Consider the following 24158-nt stretch of genomic DNA (forward strand, 5'->3'; position numbering starts at 1 on the left):
TTTGATACCTATGACTTAATCAGAAATATCTCAGCATAGGTTAAAGCCCTGCAGTTAAGGTCTGCCAGCCAGTTCTGTATCAAATCCCCTGAATACCTGCTACTCTGGGTTGTCTCGGAGCTGCCAGATTTTTCAATGTTCCAGAAGTCTAAAACCTGGGAATTCTGATGTCATCATTCACAATTCCCATTTACAATCTTTATTATCGTACCTATAGCAACACACAATCTGCTGGAGGAATTCAGTGGATCGAGCTGCACCTGCAGGAGGATTGGGAATGTCAACGTTTTAGGTCAAAATGATGACAATTTCTTTCCTTCCACAGATGCTGCTTGACCCAGTAAGTTCCTCCAGCAGATTCTTTGTTGCTTCAGATTCTAGCATCTGCAGTCCCTTGTGACCCCATTGTACCTTTTTCTTCATGTCCTCTCATTCCTTCTAATTTCTTTTATTTTAGCTTGCCATACATTGTATTTCTCACGGACCTTGAAATGGCTTCCTTCATACATGCATTTGTGTTTATTGTCATCCAACTGTTCCTTTTAAAATCACAATCTGTGCTATATCCAAGTAGTGCCAAGTGCTTCTGTGCTGAAGGTATGTTTGTAACGATACACAAATCTCTGTATTGCCGTTGGTGTCATGCAGTACTGGTGATTTTGTCAATTTAGTATTTACCCCCACTATTCTTGATAGCATATTTTTATGGATGCCATTCTTATAGCCCTTCAGTTAGGTTTCTCAACTAAAAGGCAACACTCCTTGAACATATCTACAACAGCTTCTGATCCTAGAACCAGCAATTGCAAAAAAGAAATCTTCTGAAAACTTTATTATCAATTTGACTTATGTATATCATTAAATATTAACATGTTAAGGATCTGAGCCTACAGTAACATTGAACTCCAAGAACAAGGCCCGACTTTTGCTAGTGACATGATATGCAGCAGATGCTGAGATCTTGAGCAAGAAACAAACTTCTTGAGGAGCAAAGATCTAATTCGATAAGTTGGAACTGACTATCAATAGAAAAGCTAAATTAGAGAGAATCCAAGAATATGAAGGAGATTTTTCTATCATCTGAATTTGTAAATAAATCCATGGTATTTCATAATACGCTAAATAACATTCAAAATACAATAGCCAAGATGCACTGGAAGGTAAATCATCAGATCTGTATGAATATGTCACAGTCATCACCAACTTGATAAAGTTGATAAACCTGCATGGATGAGTGTGTGTTTTCAACAACGTATTGAATATACCCAAACCAGAAGCTTTGGATGAACCAAGAGATTTACAATCTGCTGAGGGCTAAATCTGTTACATTCAAAACCTGTGATCGAGAACCCTACAAAAATACTAGATAAAACCCAGGGAAGGTCATTGTGAAAACAAAAAGGCATCCTGTATTAAGTTAGAGATACAATTGGATGCACAACAGGTGTGGCAGGAATTGTGTGTCCCTATAAAGCAGAACCTGACAACATAAATGCATCACTCCCTGATGAGCTCAACACATTTTCTGCATGATTTGAAAGTGAGAATAAAATTACACCTGGCAAATTCTCACAGCTTCTGCCAACTCTATGATCTTTGTCTTGGAGGTCAACATCAGAACATCCTTATAGAAATTGAACCCACACAAGGTGTCGTCCCAATGGTACACCTGGCAGGAAAGCCTGTTCTGATCAAGGTGTTCAAGGTGCAGGACTGTACAATCTTTCACTGTTGCAGTTAGAGTATCCTGCCTGCTTCAAAAGGACATCAGTTATATTGGTTCTCAATGACAATCTACCTCAATGACTATCGCTTGATAGCACTCAAACCCACTGTGCTTTGAGAGGTTGGTTATAGCTAGGATTAAATCCAGCCTGTGCAAGGACTTGGACCTGCTGTAATTGCCTATTGCCACAACAGGTATGTAGCAGATGCACCCTCACTGTCTCTCCACTTGCTCTGGAACATCTGAACAGCATGAATACCAATGTCAAGCTGCTGTTTATCAACTACAGATCAGTGTTTAGTATCATCATCCATCAGAACTAATCAATAAGCTTGAAATTCTGGGGCTCTGTACTTCTGCAATTGGATTCTTAACTCTCTCATTGGGAGATCACAGACAGTGCAGATCAGTAATAACAATTCCTCCTCAACAGCAAATTAACACACGCACAGTTCAAGGATGCATGCTTATCTCACCACTTTACTCTGTCTATGCTAATGACTATGTAAGAAGTGACTTGGAGCTGCTTCAATTTGCCTTCTGGACTAACAGGTCCACAGCAGATGCCATTTCCTTGGCTCTTCACTCAATCCTGGAACATCTGGACGCAAATGTGTATACATCAGGATGCTCTTCATTGACTACAGCTTGGCATTCAATACTATCATCTCTTCAAAACTACTCAATAAGCTTCAATACCTCCTTGTGCAATTGGGTCCTCAGTTTCCTTTACTGTAGACCGCAATCAGTTCAGGTTGGTAATAACATCTCCTCCGCAATCTCCGTCAGCACAGATGAACCAAAGGGCTGTCTGCTTAGCGCCCTGCTTTACGCAGTGTGACTACTCACAGATCCAATGCCATATTCAAGTTTGCTGACGACGCCACTGTCATCGGCCAAATCAAAGGTGGTGATGAATCAGCATATGGGAGGGAGGTTGAAAATTTGGCTGACTGGTGCCACAAGAATAACTTCTCACTGAATGTCAGCAAGACCAAGGAGCTGATTATTGACTTCAGAAGGAGGAAACCAGGTATCCATGAGCTAATCATTATCAATAGGTCAAAGGTGGAGAGAGTCAGCAACTTTAAATTCCTCTGTGTTATCATTTCAGAGGACTTGTCCTGGGCCCAGTACATAACTACAATTATGAAGTACAGCAATGCCTCTATTTCCTTAGAAGTTTGCAAAGATTTAGCATGACATCCAATACTTTGACACTCTTCTATAGATGTGTGGTGGAGAATATATTGACTGGTTGCATCTCAGCCTGGTGTGGAAACACCAATAGAAAATCCCACAAAAAGTAGTGGATATGGCCCAGTCCATCATTAGTGAAGCCTTCCCCTCCAGTGAGCATATCTACGTGGAATGCTGTCACAGAAAAACAGCATCTATCATCTGGAACCCCCACCACCTAGGTCATGCTCTCTTCTCATTGCTGCCATCTAAAAGAAGGTACAGGAGGCTCAGGACTCACATTAGCAGTTTTAGAAACAGTTATTACCTCTCAGCCATCAGACAATTGAAACAGTAGGGATAATTTCATTCATCTTTGCTTGCCAATCACTGAACTGTCGCAACAACCTATGTACTCACCTTTAATGACTCTTCATGCTCTGAATATCTATTGCTTATTTATTTATTAATGTTTTTTTTTCTCTTTTGTACTTACACATTTTGTTGTTTTTTGCACATTGTATCTCCGCCTTGATTGGTGCAGTCCTTCATTGATTCTATTATGGTTCTTGGATTTACTGAGAATGCCCGCAAGAAAACAAATCTCTGGTAGTCCCTCTCCCTCCTCTTCTCTGTTATTACATTCCCCATTTTGTGCCCCTTTTTACCCCTTTTCCTCCTCACCTGCCTATCACCTCCCTTTTACTTCAGCCCTTTACCTTTTCCACCTATCACCTTCCAGCTTCAAACTTCATTTCATGTCCCCTACCCACCTACCTCTGCCCTCACCTGGGTTCACCTATCACCTTATAGCTTGTGCTCATTTCCTTCCCCGTACCTTTTGATTCTGGCTTCTTTCCCCTTCCTGAGATCTGATAAAGGATCTCAGCCTGGAATGTCAACTGCTTATTACTGTTCATAGATGCTGCCTGATCTGTTGAGTTTCTCCAGCATTTCATGTGTGTTACTCTGAATTTCAAACATCTGCAAAATCTCTTATGTTTATAAAAGTAGATCCCTGCTAGTTAATGCACTGCGCAGAACACTTCTGTTTTGTCTCTTCTCTTTCTGGCTGTGATGTGCTATCAATTTTACTATATAATTCTGTAATTTTACCTGACTATATTCAAAATGTTAAAGTTAACTGTGATTGTAGTAATTGAACCTGAAGTTAATTGTTTATTGCTATCTTTGTGTTTAAAAAATATAGAACATGATGTCAGGGGTTCTCTCCTGAAGGTTCACTGTGTGAATAAATACCTTTGTATTTCCCAGTACAGCTCAGTTTTAGTTCAGTCACAAGTGCACCCCCATCCCCCCCTCTCTCTCTCTCTCTCTCTCACACACACACACACACACGCACACACACACACACACACACACACACACACACACACACACACACACACACACACACACACACAATATTACATACAGTTCTATTTCTTTAATTTTGTATAGCTGAACTTATGACAAAGAGCATGAAATACTGACCAGTATTTTTGAATAGAACTATCAATTATTTTTGGATTAATTGCAGTTAACCTGGCCGGTCCTTGGATAATGAGAACAAGGCGCCTTTTGGATTTTTATCAAATTGTTACAGACCGTAGTTGGCTGGTGTGGCTAACTCTGAAGAACCCTGCCTAGATTTCAGTCCTTCTGCACAAATTAGCTGCTCAAAGACATGAGTGCATTAATACAAATTCCTCTTGGAAACCAGTTTTAATGGGAGAACGAGCAGAGTAGTGCACACTGGAAGATAATTGGGAAGGAGAAGGGGAGAAGGGGTCTTTTTGGGTGCATAATGTGTCCAGAGAGTAGCTTTCCTATCTGAAACACAGGGTGGAGTTCTGTAGGATTTTGTGTTCAGTGAAGGAAATGCTCATCTGCTACAGATATGGACAAGAATGGATTTTTCTAAATCTAGGTGATGACAGTCTTGAACTTTTAAGCACTTGATTTTTTCCAGACTGAAAGATTTTGATGAATTAAATTGGTAAATTGGTTTATTATTGCCACATGTACCAAGGTACAGTGAAAAATTTGTTTTGCAAACTATTCTTGCAAATCAATTCATTACAACAGTGCATTAAAGTATTACATGATAAAATAATAAGAGAGTACAGAATGAAGTGTTACAGTTACAGAGAAATTGCAGCGCAGGTAGACAATGATGTGCAAGGTTATAATGAGGTAGACTGTGAGGTCAAGAGTGACTCTTATAGTACTAGTGAGCCATTCAATATTCTTATAGCAGTGGAGTAGAAGCTGTCCTTGAGCCTGATGGTACTTGCATTGAGCATTCTGGATCCTCAGTCTGATGGCGGAAAAGAGAAGAGAGAATGTTTGAGGTGGGGGGAGATCTTTGATTATGTTGGGTGCTTTTCCAAGGCAATGATAAGTGTAGAGAGAGTCAGTGGTGGGAAGCTTGGTTTTTATGATGTGCTGAACTATGTCCATAGTCCTCTGAACTTTCTTCCGGTCATACGAACATAAGAAATAGGAGCAGGAGTGGGCCATCTGGCCTGGCAAGCCTGCTCCACCATTCAATATGATCATGGCTGATCTGGCCATGGTCTCATTTCCACCTACCTGCCTTTTCCCATAACCCTTAATTCTCCTACTATGCAAAAATCTATCCAACCTTGTCTTAAGTATATTTACTGAGGTGGCCTCCACTGCTTCTTTGGACAGAGGATTCCACAGATTCACCACACTCTGGGAAAAGCAGTTCCTCCTCATCTCCATCCTAAATCTACTCCACCAAATCTAGAGGCTATCTCCCCTAGTTCTAGTCTCATCAATTTTCCTGCCTCTATCTTATCTATCCCTTTCATAAGTTTATACGTTTCTATAATATCTCCTCTTATCCTTCTGAATTCCAGTGTGTACCGTCCCAGGTGACTCAATTTCTCCTCATAGTCTCATCCCTCATCTCTGGAATCAACCTGGTGAACCTCCTCTGTGCTGCCTCCAAAGCCAGTATATTCTTCCTCAAGTAAGGAGACCAGAACTGCACGCAGTACTCCAGGTGCGGCCTCACCAGTACCCTGTATAGTTGCAGCATGACCTCCCTGCTCTTAAATTCAATTCCTCTTGCAATGAAGGCTAACATCCCATTTGCCTTCTTGATAACCTGCTGCCAACCTTTTGTGATTCATGCACAGGCACTCCCAAGCCCCTCTGCAGAGCAGCATGCTGCAATTTTTTTAACCATTTAAGTAATAATCTGATATTTCATTTTTCCTTCCAAAGTGGGTGACCTTGCATTTACCAACATTTACTCCGTCTGCCAGACCTTTGCCCATTCACTTAACCTATCTATATCTCTGCAGACTCGCCATGTCTTCTGCACAATTTTCTTTTTCACTTTGTCTTGGGCAGAACAGCTGCTATACCAATCTATCACATATCCAGAGAGGACATTATGTATGGTGCATTGATAGAAATTGAAAAGGGTCAAAGTGCTCATGCCAAATTTCTTTAGACTCCTGAGGAAGTAGAGGTACTGGTAAGATTTCTTGGCCGTGACATTAACATGGCTGGATCAGGACAGCACTCAACCTCAGCAGGCATGCTGCCTTCATTTTGTGGATCAACTTCATGCCATCTGCACCACAGTTCCAAAAACCTTTTGAAATGAAGTTAGAGATATCTAGATATAGGGATAATTTGTATTGAATTGCATCTTTGAATTTACAGATTTTTCAGGGACTGTTTTCAATCTAATCATGTCCTCAACTGTCTGGAAAGGATGTAGCCAATCATGTTTGTAAAATTTTCTCAATGCAGAGCAAATGTATGTGTTGACATGTTAAGAAGCTGTTGATATGAATAAGAAACTTGAAAGTCCTCAGAGAGGAGCATTGCATTATGGATCAACTTGCTTGCCTGGTGGAAAATTTTTAAAATCATTACATTTTATTTTCATGGGAAAGCTCCAGTAAGGCATAGCAGAGCTTGAATCAATTCTGGAACAGTTAAATGAAGAGCAGACTAAGAAGGGGTCCTGGTTAAAAGGGAAGGGGCCTTACAGTCCTTTAAATGGCCTATAGGGTATCAGAGTAGGAGAGTAGTGATAGAATTGATTTTCTGGGGTGAAGAACAAATTGTCTGATTCTGCCCCTACAAACTTATTTCAATATGCTTTTTTAATCTTTTGTGCTCCATACTGTTCTCTTTAAGGTTTGCTAATCAACATTCAATTGCCCATCCCTAATTGCTCTAAATAAGGTGTGGTGTAGTTCCTTTCTGTACTAGAGTCCTTGATTCGTAGATATACTCAAAATGGTGTTGGGGGTGGGGGTGGTAAGTTCCAGGAATTTGACCCAACAACACTGAGCAGTGGCAATATGTTTCCATCGCAGGATGGTGTGTGGCATGGAGAGCAGCTTCCAGACCGTGCTTTTCTCCCCCTTGTCCTTTGAACTTGTAATAGTTACAGGTCTGCAAGGTGCTGTTTAAAAAATCTTGGTGAGCTGCTGCAGGGCATCTGTAGACACTACAGTGCTTTAGTGAGTATATTTCAGAAGCTTTGCAGTGCAATCAGTCAGGAGGCTGGCTAATTGAAATCCTGATATGTGGATCATTCCTGGCCTTCAGGGATCTGCCATCCAAACTAGTCTTCCTGCTGCCCTGATTGACAGCCATTTGTGCCCAGTGGTGCTGGCACTGATAACATCCTGCTGCATCTTGCAAAGAGAGGGAAATGTCTATGTGTTATTCTTAGTCTTTGGACATGGCCATATACAGGACACAGTGACACCAGACACTTGGCTTCAATCCTGACTTTGGGTGCTGTTTGTGTGTACTTCCTGTGGGGCCCCTTTGTTGCTCCTGTTCCTTCCCACATCCCAGAGCCACATAGGGTGGTAGGTTAATTAGCCACTGTAACTTGCCCCAAGTGTGGTGGGATCTGGAGGGAGCTGATGAAAATGCTTGGAGAATTAAAAGTGACAATAATGTATATAAGGTGGCTGATTTTTAGCATGGCCTCCGTGGACTGAGTGTCTCTTACTGTGCTTTATAGAATCTCTATGACCTATGAAGAGCTGGTGGGATTTTCTGTCAATGACATGGTAGTGAAGCTTTGATAAGTACGTAAGGTTGTGATGGGGTTTATGAATTTAAACCCAAGTCTTTTATAGAAATTTTATTCTTTTGAATATCTTTTAAAGGGATGGCTTCAAATATATCTGATGTTCTATCTTCGATCCTGGATTTATCAGCCAAACATCGAAAATATATCCATAGTAATTCAGAAATATATATTTATGAATATTTCAAAAAGCACAAATGACAATAACCAAAATTATTGACCAATTATTTTAAAGTGGATTGACGCTTGCCTTTGGGTATATTTAAAGCAGAGGTTGGTAGATTCTTGATTAGTAAGGGTGTTAAAGGTTACGGGGAGAAGGCAGGAGAATGGGGTTGAGAGGGATAGCAAATCAGCCATGATGGAATGGCAGAGCAGATTTAATGGGCCAAATGGCCTAATTCTGCTCCTATGTCTTTTATAGGCTTAATTGACTTGTAACAATTCTTATGATAGTAATTAGCCAGCATATCAATGGTTATATTAGCTTAATGTTACCAGAAGGTAATGTCTGTGAAAAGTGAATACCTGGGAAATATGGAAGTCTGGTGACTGTTGGGAAACTGTGCTGTATGCAGGGATTATTACTGGCAAGTATGATATCAGTGTTGCTTTCTTTGAGTGCATGTGTTGTGAACAGTGCTTCAACTGGAAAATACATTCAAGTAGTTTTATCTTTAAAATGAGGAAGAGGAGGTGGCATCTGGCTCAGTAGCAAAGTAGTCTGAAATTCCCTCCTGATTGGCGTAGATTCACATGGCTGGGGTCCTGCTCATCTGAGGACGTGATTCCAGATGGTACGGGGAGGGAGAATTTTTTTTTTAATCATACACAATATTGCATGGGGGATGATTCCATTACCCACACCTTAACTTGTCTGTTTTAATGATCTGTAGCAGCAAAATGGGTGAAAAAAACAGAAACCAGCATGTATAATCTCATTATGTCCTGCAATTAAAGATGAGTATTCTTCTAAAAAGTTGGGTGCTTAAATTTGGCATCTGAGCAAAGTGAAATCTGGTACAATGTACAACACTAAATCTAGCACAGTTTGTGCCAAGAATGTGCAGAATGGAAAGTCTAATTTCAAGTGGTTTGTGTTGTTTTGGCATGCTGGGGAAAATATCTCCTGACATAGATAAACAGGACCAAAGAAAACCTGTCAGCTTGGCTCAATGGTAATATTATAAACCCAGTTTCAGAAGGCTGCGAATTCAATTCCAAGTCCAAGGACCTGAGCACATTACCTGGACATCTACCTTAGTGCAGTATTCAGAGAGCAGTGGGTGTTTAGAGTTACTGGAGTTTGGAAGAGGTGCTAACCCAGAACTAAGTCTGTCCTCTCAGATAGACATAAGAGATAGTGTCAAGTGCAGAACAGAAAACTCTCTTCAATGTTCTGGTTAGGATTTGTTCTTCAGGCGCTGTCACTAAATAGACCACCAGCTTATTGCTGTTTATGAAATCTTATGTATGTGCATTGGCAGCAAGCTTTCCCACATTAAAATAGAAGACTTCAATGGCCTTCGATCAGATTCTTCCTCCTCCAGCCCTTTAACTCTTTCACCAATCAACTTCCCAGCTCCTTACTTCACCTTTCCCCCTCCTAGTTTCACCCGTTGCCTTGTACTACTTCGCCTACTCCCCCCACCCTCTTAGCCTGACTTCTATTTTTTTCCAGTCCAGTTGAAGGGTCTCGGGCCGAAACTCTAACTGCTTTTACACTTTTCCATAGACGCTGATGGCCTGCTGAGTTCCTTGGGTGTGTGTTGCTTGGATTTCCAGCATCTGCAGGTCTTCTTGTGTTTGTTAAAATAGAGTTTCATTGATTAAGAAATGTATGTGGATACCTTGAGCTTGTGAAAAATTACCATATAAATGCAAGTCCCCGTTTTCTCTATTGCATATTCATTCAGTTGCCACATTATTGGGTATCTACTGTAAAGTAATACTGAATGCATGTCCATGGTCTTTTGCTACTGTAAATGACCATGGTCTTTTGACCATCAAAAGATGGTCTTTTGCCCATCCATTTCAAAGTTCAATGTGTTGTGCATGTGGAGATGCTCTTCTGCAGCACCACAGTAGGGGTATTAGTGGTGGTTGGCTTCCGTCTGTCTTGAAGGACAATGGGTGATGATGATCATCATCACAAGCCTGGGCAGAAGGTATAAAGTTCCTGAGATACCCAGCCATCAAGCTCCCCCTCTCAGCCTCACCATTGTAGTCCAAAGGAAAGCTTATGAAGCAATATGTTTGGCATCAGCTTGGCTGCAGGAGCTGCCAGAAGGATGTTGAAAGACATCCATCTGCCTTAGAGTCTTCATTCCTGGTCTGCTGTCTGGGTTTACTTGGGGAGCCTTCGGGTCTCCCAAAGCTGCCCACAAGGCAGTGGGGCTATTTACCCATAGCTGGGGATCTGGTTCACGAGCTCCAGGGCATGTCCACACAGTGATGGGCCTGTGTGTGATGTATGCAGGGTCAGACCTCCTCCCTGTCCTCTGTAGTTCAGCCTGAGTCCAAAAGGAGTTCAGTTTCCGTGAGCTGCAATTGAGGAGGACCTACATGAAACTTGTTGATGGAGAGGCTATGTACTGGCAGGGAGAGACTTACACATTCAGCTGTCCTTTTTGTGAGGCTACGAGCCCGTGGTGGAAGCTGAAAGTGAGAGCAACAAGTACGACCCACTACACTACCACGCTAGACACATCACAACAACCATCTTGACACTGTGGTAATGCATGGTTATTCGAGTTACTGTTGCCTTCCTGTCTGCTTGATCCCATCTGGACATTCTCCTCGGTAGCAAGGCATTTTTGGCCACATGACGTCTGAATGTTGTGCATGAAAATCAAAGGAGGCTAGGACTCTCTGAGATATTCAAACCTCTCCATCTGGCACCAACAATTATTCCACAGTTAAAGTCGCCTCGATTGCATTCCTTCCCCATTCTGATGTTTAGTTTCAGCCAATAACTGAACCGCTTCACCATGCCTGCATGCTTTTATGCATTGAGTTACTGCCTCATGATTGGTAGATTAGATATTTGTATTAACAAGCAGATATACAAATGTACCTATTAAACTGGCCACTGAGTGCATATTCTTCCTGTACAAGAATGTATAAGTAATGGAGAGAACATGAAGGTTAATAATTGAATAGCAATTGCAGAGGTAGGTGTAAGTAGTCAAATTTATTGGTCTTTGTAGGGATATGCACAGATATTCAACTAATGAGCAAATGTCCCAATGCACATTCATATTTAGGGAATGACTGTATTACCCTGGCTTTTGCTAGCACACATATTGCACACTGAATGTCTGAAAATCAGGTTAAATTTGGCAGCCTAGAGGGACAGGGCTCCCACCCTTTCAGTCTGAGGACTCCTATCTATGTAATTCCATCATGCCTAACACTCACATAGACTCCTGCTGAGCACCTTTATGGGACTATAAAATCAATCAGGCTATGGGATAGAGGAAAGATCAGCTAGGGGGAAGATGAGGAAGAAGGGTGGGGTAGAGAGAGGGTCAAGGGTAATATCCAAGGGTAAGTTGTGGACACGCTTACCTACAGAACCACTCTACAACAGATGCCATAGCATCCATCATGCACCTGGCCTGACACACCTAGAAAACAAGGACACGTATGTCAGATGCTGTTTCTGGATTTCAGTTCAGCATTCAGCACTGTTATCCCACAGACCTTGGTGAAGAAACTTCTACTCCTCAGTCTAAATACACCACCGTGCAACTGGGTGTTGGAATTCCTAAACCAATAGACCTCAGATAGTCAGGGGGCACAACCGCTCTTCCCTCCCCATCATCAGGAACACAGGTGCCCCCTGGGGCTGCGTGCTGAGCCCATTGCCGTACACTCTGCACGCACACCGGCCGAACAGCTGAGTAATCATGTTGTTGAGTTCCCCAGTGATACGACAGTGGTGGGGCTCATCACCTTCAATGATGAGATGGCCCACAGTGAAGAGGTGAAAGAGCTCGAAGCCTGGTGCCAGGCGAATAGCCTCTTCCTCAATGTCAACAAGACAAAAGGTAATCGGCTTCAGGAGAACTTGCAGCACTCTTTATATTGGCAGAGCAGCAGTGGAAACTACAGTTTCAAACTCCTGGAGTGCAGATCTCACACAGACTCAAGGTACCATACAACATGCTGCACAATTGAGAAAACTCACCAGGAGTAGAACTGGATTATGTACATCTACACTCAAGTCATTCTATAGCTGTGCAGTAGAGAGCATTGTAACATCTGCATCACTGCATGGTATGGAAGTTGCACTGTGGCAGTCAGGAACGCTCTACAACGGACAGTCAAAACTGCCCAGCATGTCATTAGTACCAGCCTACCCACCATCAATGTGCTGGAAAAGAGCCAGTAACCTCATAAATGGTCCCACTCACCCTACTCATGGACTATTTATCTCACTATCATCAGGGAGGATGTTATGTAGCATCCATGCCAGGACCACCAGAATCAAAAACAGTTATTTTCCCCAAGCAGTGATGCTGATCAACAGCTCCACCCACTAACCCACCCCTCCACAACCCAACCACCTTTATTTATCATTTCCTGTCATCACCTTACATACAGACACCTCTGTGCCTATATAAACTCTTATATATTTATATTTATTGTGCTTTTATTATTATTGCTTTCTTTATCTTATTGTGTTTTTTAAAAATCCTGCATCAGATCTAGAGCAACAATTATTTTGTTCTTCTTTACACTTGTGTACTAGAACTTCCCTTGAACACTACGTTGAGCACATTTGCAGGCTGCCCCTAGCATTATTCTCATGGATTTGATTTGACGAAAACGGCACATTTGACTGTGTGTTTCAATGTACACGGACAAACAATTTAAGCTAAGCGGCATTGGTCACTGACAGATCAGATGGTAGCACTGACAATATATTTACCTCCCGCCTAAAAAAACAGGCACATCATCATGAAAACAAATAGTTAAGATTTTGCGACATCGGGCTATCAGCAAGGATCCTTGCTCGCTGGAGCACAGTGGGATATTACAGGTGCACTTCCTCTGCAATCAGTTTTTATAATTAGTGGATGGAAAGAACAGTGAGGCTGGTGCTTGCAAATTCTCTGTGCCTGTGCAAAGAACGTACATTTGTTGTGAAAAAATTAAGATTATCATGTCTCGTTTCTAGAAACTGATCAGAGATTAATCAGTGTTACTACATATTGCAAAAACTGCAGAAAAGCAATTTTGTACTTTACTGAGGTGAAAGGGCATTGCCATATGTAACACCCGAGTCACTTCATAATTTAACTCACTGTGCTTCATTGCTAATTCTAGTCAGAAACAACTTGTCAGGATCTAATAGAGAAGAAATGGGTCACAGTGAATTAGAATAATGTCCTTTTAGCTTTGGCAGCTGGATTCTGATCCTCCCCAGAAAGAAAGAAAGCGAACTTTTCAAGCTGATGTAAGTAATGCTTGAAGTGGAGTTTATTAAAACATTGTACTCCTTCCTGGCTCTTTGACCCTTACTCCATGACATTCGACTCCATTGTATAACCTTGGCCCAATATTGCAACCTCTCCCTAATTTAATGGAAAAATTAAACCTCTTCAAATTGAATAATCATTAAGTAAATATACTCAAGCCAATCTCAGACCCATCAACAATGGGACTGGAGCAAAAGTGAACATACAAGCTTTGTAGGTTTGATGACTTCTTGGTTTGAACTTTTCAAATAGGCAGCAAATTTTCTACCTAATTCTTTAATCATGGTAATAATTTCTCCTTTTGCAGCACAAATATCAGGCAAAACAAGTGAAAGATCATAGATAAGAAAGTCAAAGAGATAAGGGAAAACAACTAAGTCATACTTCAATTGGACAGTCCCGGCCCAAAACGTCAACTGTTTATTCTCTTCCATAGATGCTGCCTGACCTGCGGAGTTCCCCCAGTGTTTTATGTGTGTTGCTTTGGATTTCCAGCATCTGCAGACTTTCTCGTGTTTATACTTTCAATTATTTAATTAGCTCACCTTATTACACGTCTATCCTGTCTGAAGGAGCAGACCTCAACCTTTTGCATCCTACAACCCCTTGCTCAGAGAAGGTCCAGTACAAATTCATCTTTCGCAGTTGCTCTCTCACAGAGGATTAACTACTCTCACTTCCAAACTCTGTTCAATGGTTTTCATTTCCTCCTCCTACAAGGTTGTCCTGACAACAGAAAATCAAATCGCTCAAGAGGTTCAAAAGAAATCTCCGATTTTAAAATGTATACAACAAAATAAAACATTTTATAGTGGTATATCCAACATTTTTAAAAACGTATATCCTTGTGTTAGCTAAGTATTAAGGCTTATTTACCTCAGGTGTATTCTGAATAAAATGAGGAACTACTGGATGCAACAGATGAAGAAAGTGCACAACTGCATCAAACTATTTCAGTGAAGTGAAGAGACAACAGCAAATGAAAGACAAGTAAATTGCTCAAAGACTACCAAAAAGACCATAAAAGGACAAAAGGTATTGCTGACGGTGCTGTATTTTCAAGAGAAATGGAAGCAGCTTTTATGTGTATTTAAAAAAAGAATAAACATGCAGCATTACACATTGATGTGCACTTATTTGGGCTTTATTGACTTTGGTTCTCAATTTATTGAGACTGAATCTAAAAGTGTGTACACTTTTAAATGGACATCAGCTAGCTTGCTTAAAGAAATTCTCCTAAAGTTAGATTCAGGGTCAGTCTTATGGATAGCTTATGAAGTGACAAATTTGTCCATATTTGCTCATCTGGGAGTGCCTGTAGGGCCAGTATATGCAAAGGCAACACGGTGCTGTATTGCAAAGTTGCCCTTTGTACACTGCTTTATCTGCAGTGTAATGACTAGACAATTTCACCCTGACTATTGCAAGGTATAAATACACAATAAAAACAGTTGCACTCTAAAGGATTTGCTAGGATGGTGCCAATAAGGTGAGACAATAATCTTTCTTGTAACTGACTCAAAATTCCAAACCAAATTCACACTGAGTTTGCAATGATAATTGTTATGTTTCATCCATGGAAAAGTTAATTTTCAATTGCTTAATGCAGGAATAAAATCCAAGATAAAGTAAATGACCTGACTCAACAACAGTGGACTGTCCACAACAATAGAATTCAGCAAAGGTGGATTTTCAGTAAGAGTGGGAGTGAGCTGAGTGCCATGTGTTTAATGGGAGCTTAGTAGTGTATTACACAAGCTAAGAAGAAGGAGATCTGAAAAGGTTAAGGATTTCATTGTACAAAATTGACGTTTATTTTTATCTACTGAATTTTTAAAAAAATTATTTTCTGCAAGTGGCTTGAAGACCCAAGTTAACTGTGAATTAATGATAAGAATCTCTTTCTTATGTCACCATGTCTCCCCCTTTGACGTCTACTTCAGTAAAGTGCAGAGGTGTTATTTTGACTGGGGTCTTTATCGGTAGGTGCAAGTGTTATTATTAAGTGAAGGCTCCGTCACAAGCTTGAGAAGACGGCACAGAAGTTATAATGATTACATTCCTCCTGCCAACTCTACACAATGGTAAGAATTTCCATTCATTTATATGCGCCAAGTTTGATAATGGTTAGAAATGGTATCAATGAGACCTTAAACTAAAATTTATAAGATATTCAACAGATATCATGTGTGTCCATGTCATAATAATGTTCTAGCCAATGTATTCTTCAACATTAAGTTCTATTGATTTGGAACAACAGCCGTTAGCCCTTGTACGTTATGAGGCAGAATATACCTAGAGGGTGATACATAAGTTTGTTTAGATATATTATGCTGTTCAGTTGCTATTGTAAATCAGGAATTTGCTGCCAGGTTGCATTAGAAGAGCTTGTGTGCTCTTTCACTGCTTTATAACTTTCCAAGCCAACAACATTCCCACAGCTAGCAAATAAGTTTGCTCCCAATGGTCAATGCCCTATCAGCTGAATTAAAATCATGTTTCCATATAATCCAGTGAAGGAAAGAAAGTCATACATTACCATGCCTCTCAGTTCTAAACAAAAGATCCCCAGGAGAATAAATAGCAAAGGCCAGAAAACACATACAGTGCCCTCCAGAGAAAAGTTTGTTTTTAATTATTGTTGTGAGCCAGCATGACATCATCATATAGAACCTGGACGTAGACCAATTACTGTTCCAGCCAAGTGGGGATTAAGTATCAAGTATTCCACTACAAAATTACCAGGATGGTATGCATGGTGCCATCACATAGCCCTTGTCTACTCACTTCTGTGATGTTCAGAAAAATCTCTGGAACAACAACAAGGCTCTTCTAATGTCCATAGAAATACTGCATATATTTTTGTTTTACTCCCAATGAAAGGAAAATCGTATAGTAATTAAACTTGATAGCGACCATATCCTTAGGTGGGAAGAATTGGGGCGATGCCCTGAGTAAATCCTCACATTTCCTGTGTCCTGCCTGTAGAAAGTGCCTTCTTCCTAGTGGGTTTGGCAAAGGATTTCGTTAGTACAGTTTAGTTAAATAGTAAACAGGAAAAATCCCTGCGGTTTCTCCCACACTGATTCAGCACATGATGTTTAAATTGGAATGATTTTTATAGGTGACTGTAGCAGTTTAATTTCACAGAATTTTAAAAAAGTGTCCAAACAGAACATAAATTCTATTCCTTCAATTTTTTTCTATTAGCTTTAATTAAATTGAAGAAAGCAAGATGAATGTGAAAGTGCAACCTGTTGAATATTAAGGAAATCCAAAATACAAGTCTTTAAGTGGCATTTCACTACACCTGACTTTATGTGCGATAGAATTCTTCCATTTAGTGTTGATACCTAATTGAAATCACCACAAAAAATATGAAATCTTTCATAAGGATATCAAAAGCAGTAGTATGGAATTTTATTCCAGGATAGAAAAAGCACTTCTCAAGACAACCACCTCAACTGACCACAGCTACCAACATTTTGCTGGGCTACACGGAGAGGCATCACCCCTTCAAAGGCACACTCACAACAGCAATACAACATGGGGTACAGAGCAGAGGGAGAGAACTCGCAGATTTCCAAATGTCAAAGTTCTAATAATTAACATAGGTACCAGCAAGAAAGACTGATGCACCAGGGGTCACAGGAAACGTGCCTGGACCACAGCCAGAGATGTAAAAGCTGGAGTCATCACCTTTGGGAGTGAGAACCCATCAACAAGGAATAAAACTGAATTAATATATTGCAATGTTACGGTACACTCACCACACACACGAGAACTGACATGGATGTAGGAACAATGTAGACATGCACAGCCACATACACATGCATCAGATGCACACATACTGTATGAAGACACACCCACCCAGATATGCATGTGATGCACCATCAATAACTCACACTGAGACGTAGGCGAGATATCGGCTTTTATTGACTGGAAGAAGGAACCAGGAGTGAGTGTCTATCATACAAGGTCCTGGAGACTGAGGCCGATCTTCAGGCCGCAGGTCTCCTTTATACAGGGGCCTGTGGGAGGAGCCACAGGAGCAGTCAGCAGGGGCGTGTCCCGACAGGCACATAGTTCACCACAGCATGCATACAAATACACACACACACACACACACACACACACACACACACACACACACACACACACACACACACACACACACACACACACACACCATACATCTCATTCTCCCAAGAATTACCACCTATTCCACTCTAACTCCGTTTCAGACATTCTACCCTCATACATAATGCCTTCTTGCTTACCGGTTAGCCTCCAGAGAATATAGAACTTTACTCATCTCCATGAATAGGACTCCTACTCAAGAGGAAAGTTCACCTCAATAGGCTGGAGGACCACATGATCCTAGGAGCAGCAGAATTGGGTTATTCGGCCTATCACGTCTGCTCCGCCATTCCATCATGGCTCACAATCCCATTCTCCCGCCTTCTCCCAGTAACCTTTGCCACCTTGACTAATCAAGAACTAATTGCACAGATTCACTAACATCTGGCTAAAGAAATTTCTCCATATCTCTGTTCTAAATGGATATCCCTCTAGTCCAGGTGTTTCTAACCTGGAGTCCATGGGCCCCTCAGTTAATGGTAGGTGGTTATGGCATAGAAAAGGTTGGGAACCCCTGTTCTAATCTGAGGCTGTGCCCTCTGGTCCTAGACTCACCCACTATAGGAATTATCCTCCCTACATCCATTCTATCCAGACCTTTCAATATTTGATAGGTTTCAATGAGATTCCCCACCCCCCTCCATTCTTCTGAACTCCATCAAGTACAGGCCCACAGCCATCAAATGCACCTTGTATGTTAACCCTTTCATTCTTGGAATCATTTTCATGAATCTTCTTTGGACCCTCTCAAAGCCAGTATATCTTAGATAAGGGGCCCAAATCTGCTCACAATACTGCAAGTGCAGTCTGACCAATAACATCCTTGCTTCTAAATTCGAGTTCTTTTGAAATTAATACAAACATTGCATTTGTCTTCCTTACCACGGACTCAACCTGCAAGTTAATCTTTAGGGAATCCTGCACAAGGACTCCCCATTCAGAGAATAGATTACACCTTTATTCCTTCCTCCAAAGTGTATGACTATACACCTCCCTATAAACTATCTGTTACTTCTTTACTATTTTCCCAATCTAAGTCCTTTTACAGACTCCATGTTCCCTCAAAACTACTTGATCCTATACCTATCTTTGTATGTGCAAACTTGCCCACAATGCCATCAATTCTGTCATTTAAATCGACATATAATGTGAAAAGAAACAGTCCCAATACCGACCCCTCTGGAACACCATCAGTCACCAGCAGCCATCCAGAAAGATCCCCTTTATTCCTAGTCTTTTCCTCTTGCCAGTCAACCAATCTTCTATCCATGTTCATATCTTTCCTGTAATACCATGAGTTCTTATCTTGTTAAGCAGCCTCATACGTGACCCCTTGTCAACACTCTTCCGAAAATTCAAGTGAAGAGATGGTCCTTATGTGTTGAGAGGGAACTGAGTCCTATACATTCTCATGTGCAGAGGATGTTAGAAACTTGCCAGGATGGCTCACTAACACTGTCTTTATTTTTGTGATTATAACCCCTCCCCTTGGATTTGCTTTGCAACAGGCTGTCTCATTGCCATCTGTTTTATCGAATCTCCGTGTGCATGGTTTGGGCACAGTCTACCAGTTCACTTCCTTGGGTTGCAGAGTATGGGGAGATGTACCTGTTTTCCCTTCCACAGAATACCAGAGTGCAAAACAAGCAAAAAAGGTGAGATTGCTGAGGAGAATGGTAATGCTGATAGTACCACACATCAACTCAAAGCCAGGTTAGATTTAAGGAACATATAACAGCAATGACCAGATTAGACTCACGGGACATATATGACAGGGTGATGTACCAGGCCATTTGCCGTTTTTAGTCTGTCAGAAAACATAGGGAATGTGATACAACGACTCCTTAGAATGAAGGTTTCTTCATGTGCCCATAAAAAGTGTTACCTTGACTACCATGGGAAGCATGCCTTTAAGAGTTTACAAAGAAACTGGTCCCATCAGGAATCATTCAGACCACATTATCAAACTCTTTTCTGGGAGAGAACAATCCCGGCGTTTTCTAATTGTCATTCTATTCAATTTAGTGATTTTATTTCACGAGTTATCCAATTTGCCACCTGCAATATGTCCAAAATGTTTTTGTGCCTCAAAAATAGATATAAAGCAATTAAGGAGATAAATTACCAATTTTATTCGCCAGCCGTAAATATTTACATATATTGGAAATTTTTTGTAGTGTGTTAATCAGGGTGTGGCAAGCAACAGAAAACAATGACATTCAGCAATAATAAAAAATAAAGAATTATGTAAAAATAAAGTTATTGGTTAAAGTATGGATATGGAACAAAATGTGCATAAACACATAAATACCAACATGTATTTACAAGGTAAACAGATGATTAAAAAGTGTTTACAGTGCAGTGCAGAGATGGGGTTAATAGATAGAGGGGGATGGGGGTAACTAACTAAAATGGTTGATCAGACTAACTGCCTATTTTGAAGAAACTTGAAAGATGGTGTGACGTTTTTGTTTCAATAGCCTATAGTGCTTTCCAAAAGGCCGCTTTTGGAAAATTTTCCAACCAAGCATTCCAATAATTGGGAATATTATTATTTGTTTTATGATTAGCTGTTTTAAATGTTTAACCTTTTAAAAATTTCTCAAACTATAAAGAATTAAGAAAAGTATCCTTTTTATTTGTTCAGTGATTTTCAAAAATGTTTGAAGAATTTCTTTCATTAGAGCTGCCAGAGTCGTTGCCGAATTCATGACAACATCAAAATAACAACAGCATTGTGTCAATAGACCTAAACAAGGATGGAAGGACATAAATGGTTGAGTATCCGAGGCAAGGATTGAGGCACTGTATGCAACTGAGCACAAAACAAAACACTAGATGTATATCTCCAGTTGAGCTTAAGATTGAGCACTGGGGCTCCATTCGGGTGCTCTTTAAATACTGAATTCTTGGTGCCAAAACATGATTGCCAATCAACAGGATGGTCCTGAACCCGGCTATCCATACTCTGGAGAGTCAGACTGTCTCATCCCTTGAAGCTGGCACGCTTGGGTGTGTCTCGTAACAAGCATGGATTGATATAACATACTAACAGTTAGAAGCCAATAATTTTCAAGACCATTTAAGGGGGGAGGGTGTGGGAAACTGGCTGTGACTTGGTTACTGATGCCATGTGCAGTGCAGGGCCTTGGGGAACTTACTGTAAAATCTTCAGGTGTTGGGCTTGGAATAAGCCTTACCCTCAGAAATTCTTTAGCACTAACTAATGCCACATCCCCAATTTAGAAAAATAAAAAATTACATTCCTTTTAAAAACAGAAACAAATAACACTCTTAAATTACTAGAAAAATATTTGGAACAAACATACACATTTATTTAACTTGATAACTTAAAAACAATTTATATTACATGGAAATTACTCCTCAATCTTACAGTTCTCTTCATTACAATAAAGAGAGTCACGTAATCTGTGTCAGAGTTAATCCAGTCTGGATTCATTGGGCAAACAAGTGCCAGGAAGTTGGTCCCCTGCCATTTGGACTTCATAAATGATGCAACACTGGAATTCTGGAAAAAAATTGCTGGTGAATACCTGACAGGAAGTGCTGGACTTCCATATTTATACATGGAACATTCAGCATTTATACAGGCAATATGGGAAATTACTTTACTTCAGTTTGCTGCAGTACCCATTGCAAACCAATACTATTGGCTAAATTAGCACCCGTCACTTAACCACAAATTAAAGAGACCGAACTGCATGAAATGACCAGAAAGACAGGAAAATATAACACATAAGATGAAATGCTGCTTTATATATTGAGTATGTGTCTTCAGGTTTCGGTACTTCCTCCTGATGGTAGTCATGACAAAAGGGCACATCCCAGATGTGAAGGATTCATTGATGGATACCGTCTTCTGAATAGCCTGAAAAGTGAAAGGTAAATAAAGCCCCAAGTACCGAGGGCACTACAGTAACAAGAGGTTAACGAAGGCTGTCTCTACAGTCAGTTAATACTGCATTATGCAGAAAGCTGAGGAAAAGTGAAAACTAATGGATAATGTTCAAAGATCATGAAGCTTTAGAACAACCTGAAAACCACATTGATATAAGGGAAATAGATAACTGTTTGAAACATTCAGAAAATTAGATCTAAATGACAGAAGCTTTTCTGTAAAGTTGTAGGTCTCCAATAATAAATATTATTGAAAAGATTAATGACAAATGAGATTTAAGATAAAATTTTGTGACACAGTCATGGTGTTTATATGGTCTGAAAGGTTATCAGTGCCCCTGGGGATTTAAATACCAGCAAAAAAACTCCATTAAATGGTAACTTAGTAACTTGTCTCATTGGCAATGAAAGACCCAGACTTTTAATTTAATGTGAGCACTTGTCATCAAAGTGGGATTTAGTTAGTAACAGTGTACTGATTGAAACATCAAAACATGTGGTACTTGATCATTCTTCTGTGCCTGCCAGTGGGCTCTTCAACTTTATTGTATTAACTTTGATATAAGCACCACAGCAGCCCACACTTGTGGCTACATCCGTGACTATTTTGTTTATTCTATGCTACGCTAAAGTCACAGAGAAATCTGTAGTATATGATTACCTTGTGCTACCTAAAAATTTTTTAGAATAGAATCAGAGAATTTTAGGAGTCATACTGCAGGGAAATAGGTCCTTCGGCCAAACTTATCCACGTTGTCAAAGTTGTGTGGGTGGGTAGGAGGGAAGAAGAGGCTATTGTTGCTTTCTTGCTTTCTGTGTTCTTTTTGTTGTGTTTTGTGTGGTTCTGCCTAGCGTTATGGACATGTCAAGTTGGTGCTGGGATGTGTGTAACACTTGCAGGCTGCCCCCAGCGCATCCTTGCATTATGCTAGTTGTTAACGCAAGATCACGGTAGTTTTTGATGTACGTGAGATAAATAAATGAATCTGAGTCTGAGATAAGTATTTCCTACGCTGTGAAAACTTTTATTAAGGATCAGGTCAAATTCTAGATCTTCCATATCTTTAAATAGTGTTTTCCAACAGAATGTATGTGAAGCAAACTTTTATCCCATCACCCCACAAATGTGCAAAAATAATTATAGTTAATCAAAACTGACACATTAGAGTTCTGTTTCCATTCTTTAATAGAGCAGCTGCTTGTGGCCAAGAAATCAATTTTTTCTAAATATAAATCTTGATAATTTACCTCCTTTCTGGAATATATCCATCTGTTGCACTTTAGGACCGATGATAGTTCAGTTGTCATGTAGCTGTCAATCAGCACTGCCATCAGGAGGGAGTGTGGAAGGAATATTAGGCACCCATGGGTTTAATCTATCATTGTTATTAGTCCATTTCTTTTTTTCATTTTAAAGCTTTCTCTGTTATAGTTCAGAGGCACAGTGAGGTAATGTACAATCATCAACTATGAAATCATCACCCCAGGGAACATTATAGTGAAGTATTTCAAACTTATTAGAATTGTACCATGAAACATATGTATGCAAATATATAAAAGAAACATTTTTTGGAAAGAGAATTAAAATAAAAGCTTTATCAACTTGGTCAATGAATTTCCTATGGACACTCTTGAAAAATTCATAGCTGTTATGCATGGAAGACCTTTGTTTAGTTTAAATTGATCCCTCAAGATTCATTCTTCTTCCACATACCTGGTAATACGGTGCCATTATCTGTTGAAATATATATCTGTTCTCACTGATCATTTTCTCTGTGACATATTGGTCATTTAAAAAGAAATCCTTCCTTTTCAATATCCTACTCCTTTCCTGAAATGTTAAACTCATTTTCTTAGTCAGAATATTGACCTTATCCAGTGCCGCCTGGAAAAATGGTCAAACATGGGAAAATCTATCGGCCTTCCCAATTTTATCTTTGCTCAATATCATCAACGCCGTACATCAATGATATTTGTAATTATTTACAAAGGCTTTATATTCAAGAACACACCAACTAGCCTACTACCCATTCCAATTAACCCCCACCCACTTGCTCTATCCCTATGCTTTGCCTGTGGTTAACCCTCCTATGTCCCGTCAAGTGGAGCTCTGGATGCCACTGATGATTTCAGAGGGAATGGTCCAAGAGAAATGATTAGGTCTTGTTAGAACTAGGCAGGTGATCATAAGACTTTGTCCCAGATCATCTTGATAATTTTAAGGAAAAAAGGCTGATTTGGTGATCTAACAAGCCTTTGAATCGATGCAAGCTTTTGACAGGGTCTGTTTCCACTTTTCAGAAAGTGCATACCTGGAGGCTATCAATACAATAGCCCCTGAAAAATTCATTAAAGAATTCAGAAGTAAGTTTTTTTTACCCAAAAAGCAATGAAAATGTGGAACTCTTTACAACAGGAAGTGGTGGAAGTGAATAATACAGATTCATATAAGGGGAGACTGGACAAGCCTTTGAAGGTGACATAAACAGAGGTGGAATTAAGGTAATGGTGGAGGGTGAAAGGGAGTATGAAAACAGGCAGGTACAGGTTGTTCTGAAAGCTCTGTTCAATGCTGCTTGCCTAGCATAATTCTTCATAGATCACTGCT

This window comes from Hypanus sabinus, chromosome 9 (genome assembly GCF_030144855.1).
Source record: "Hypanus sabinus isolate sHypSab1 chromosome 9, sHypSab1.hap1, whole genome shotgun sequence".
NCBI classification, from domain to species: domain Eukaryota; kingdom Metazoa; phylum Chordata; class Chondrichthyes; order Myliobatiformes; family Dasyatidae; genus Hypanus; species Hypanus sabinus.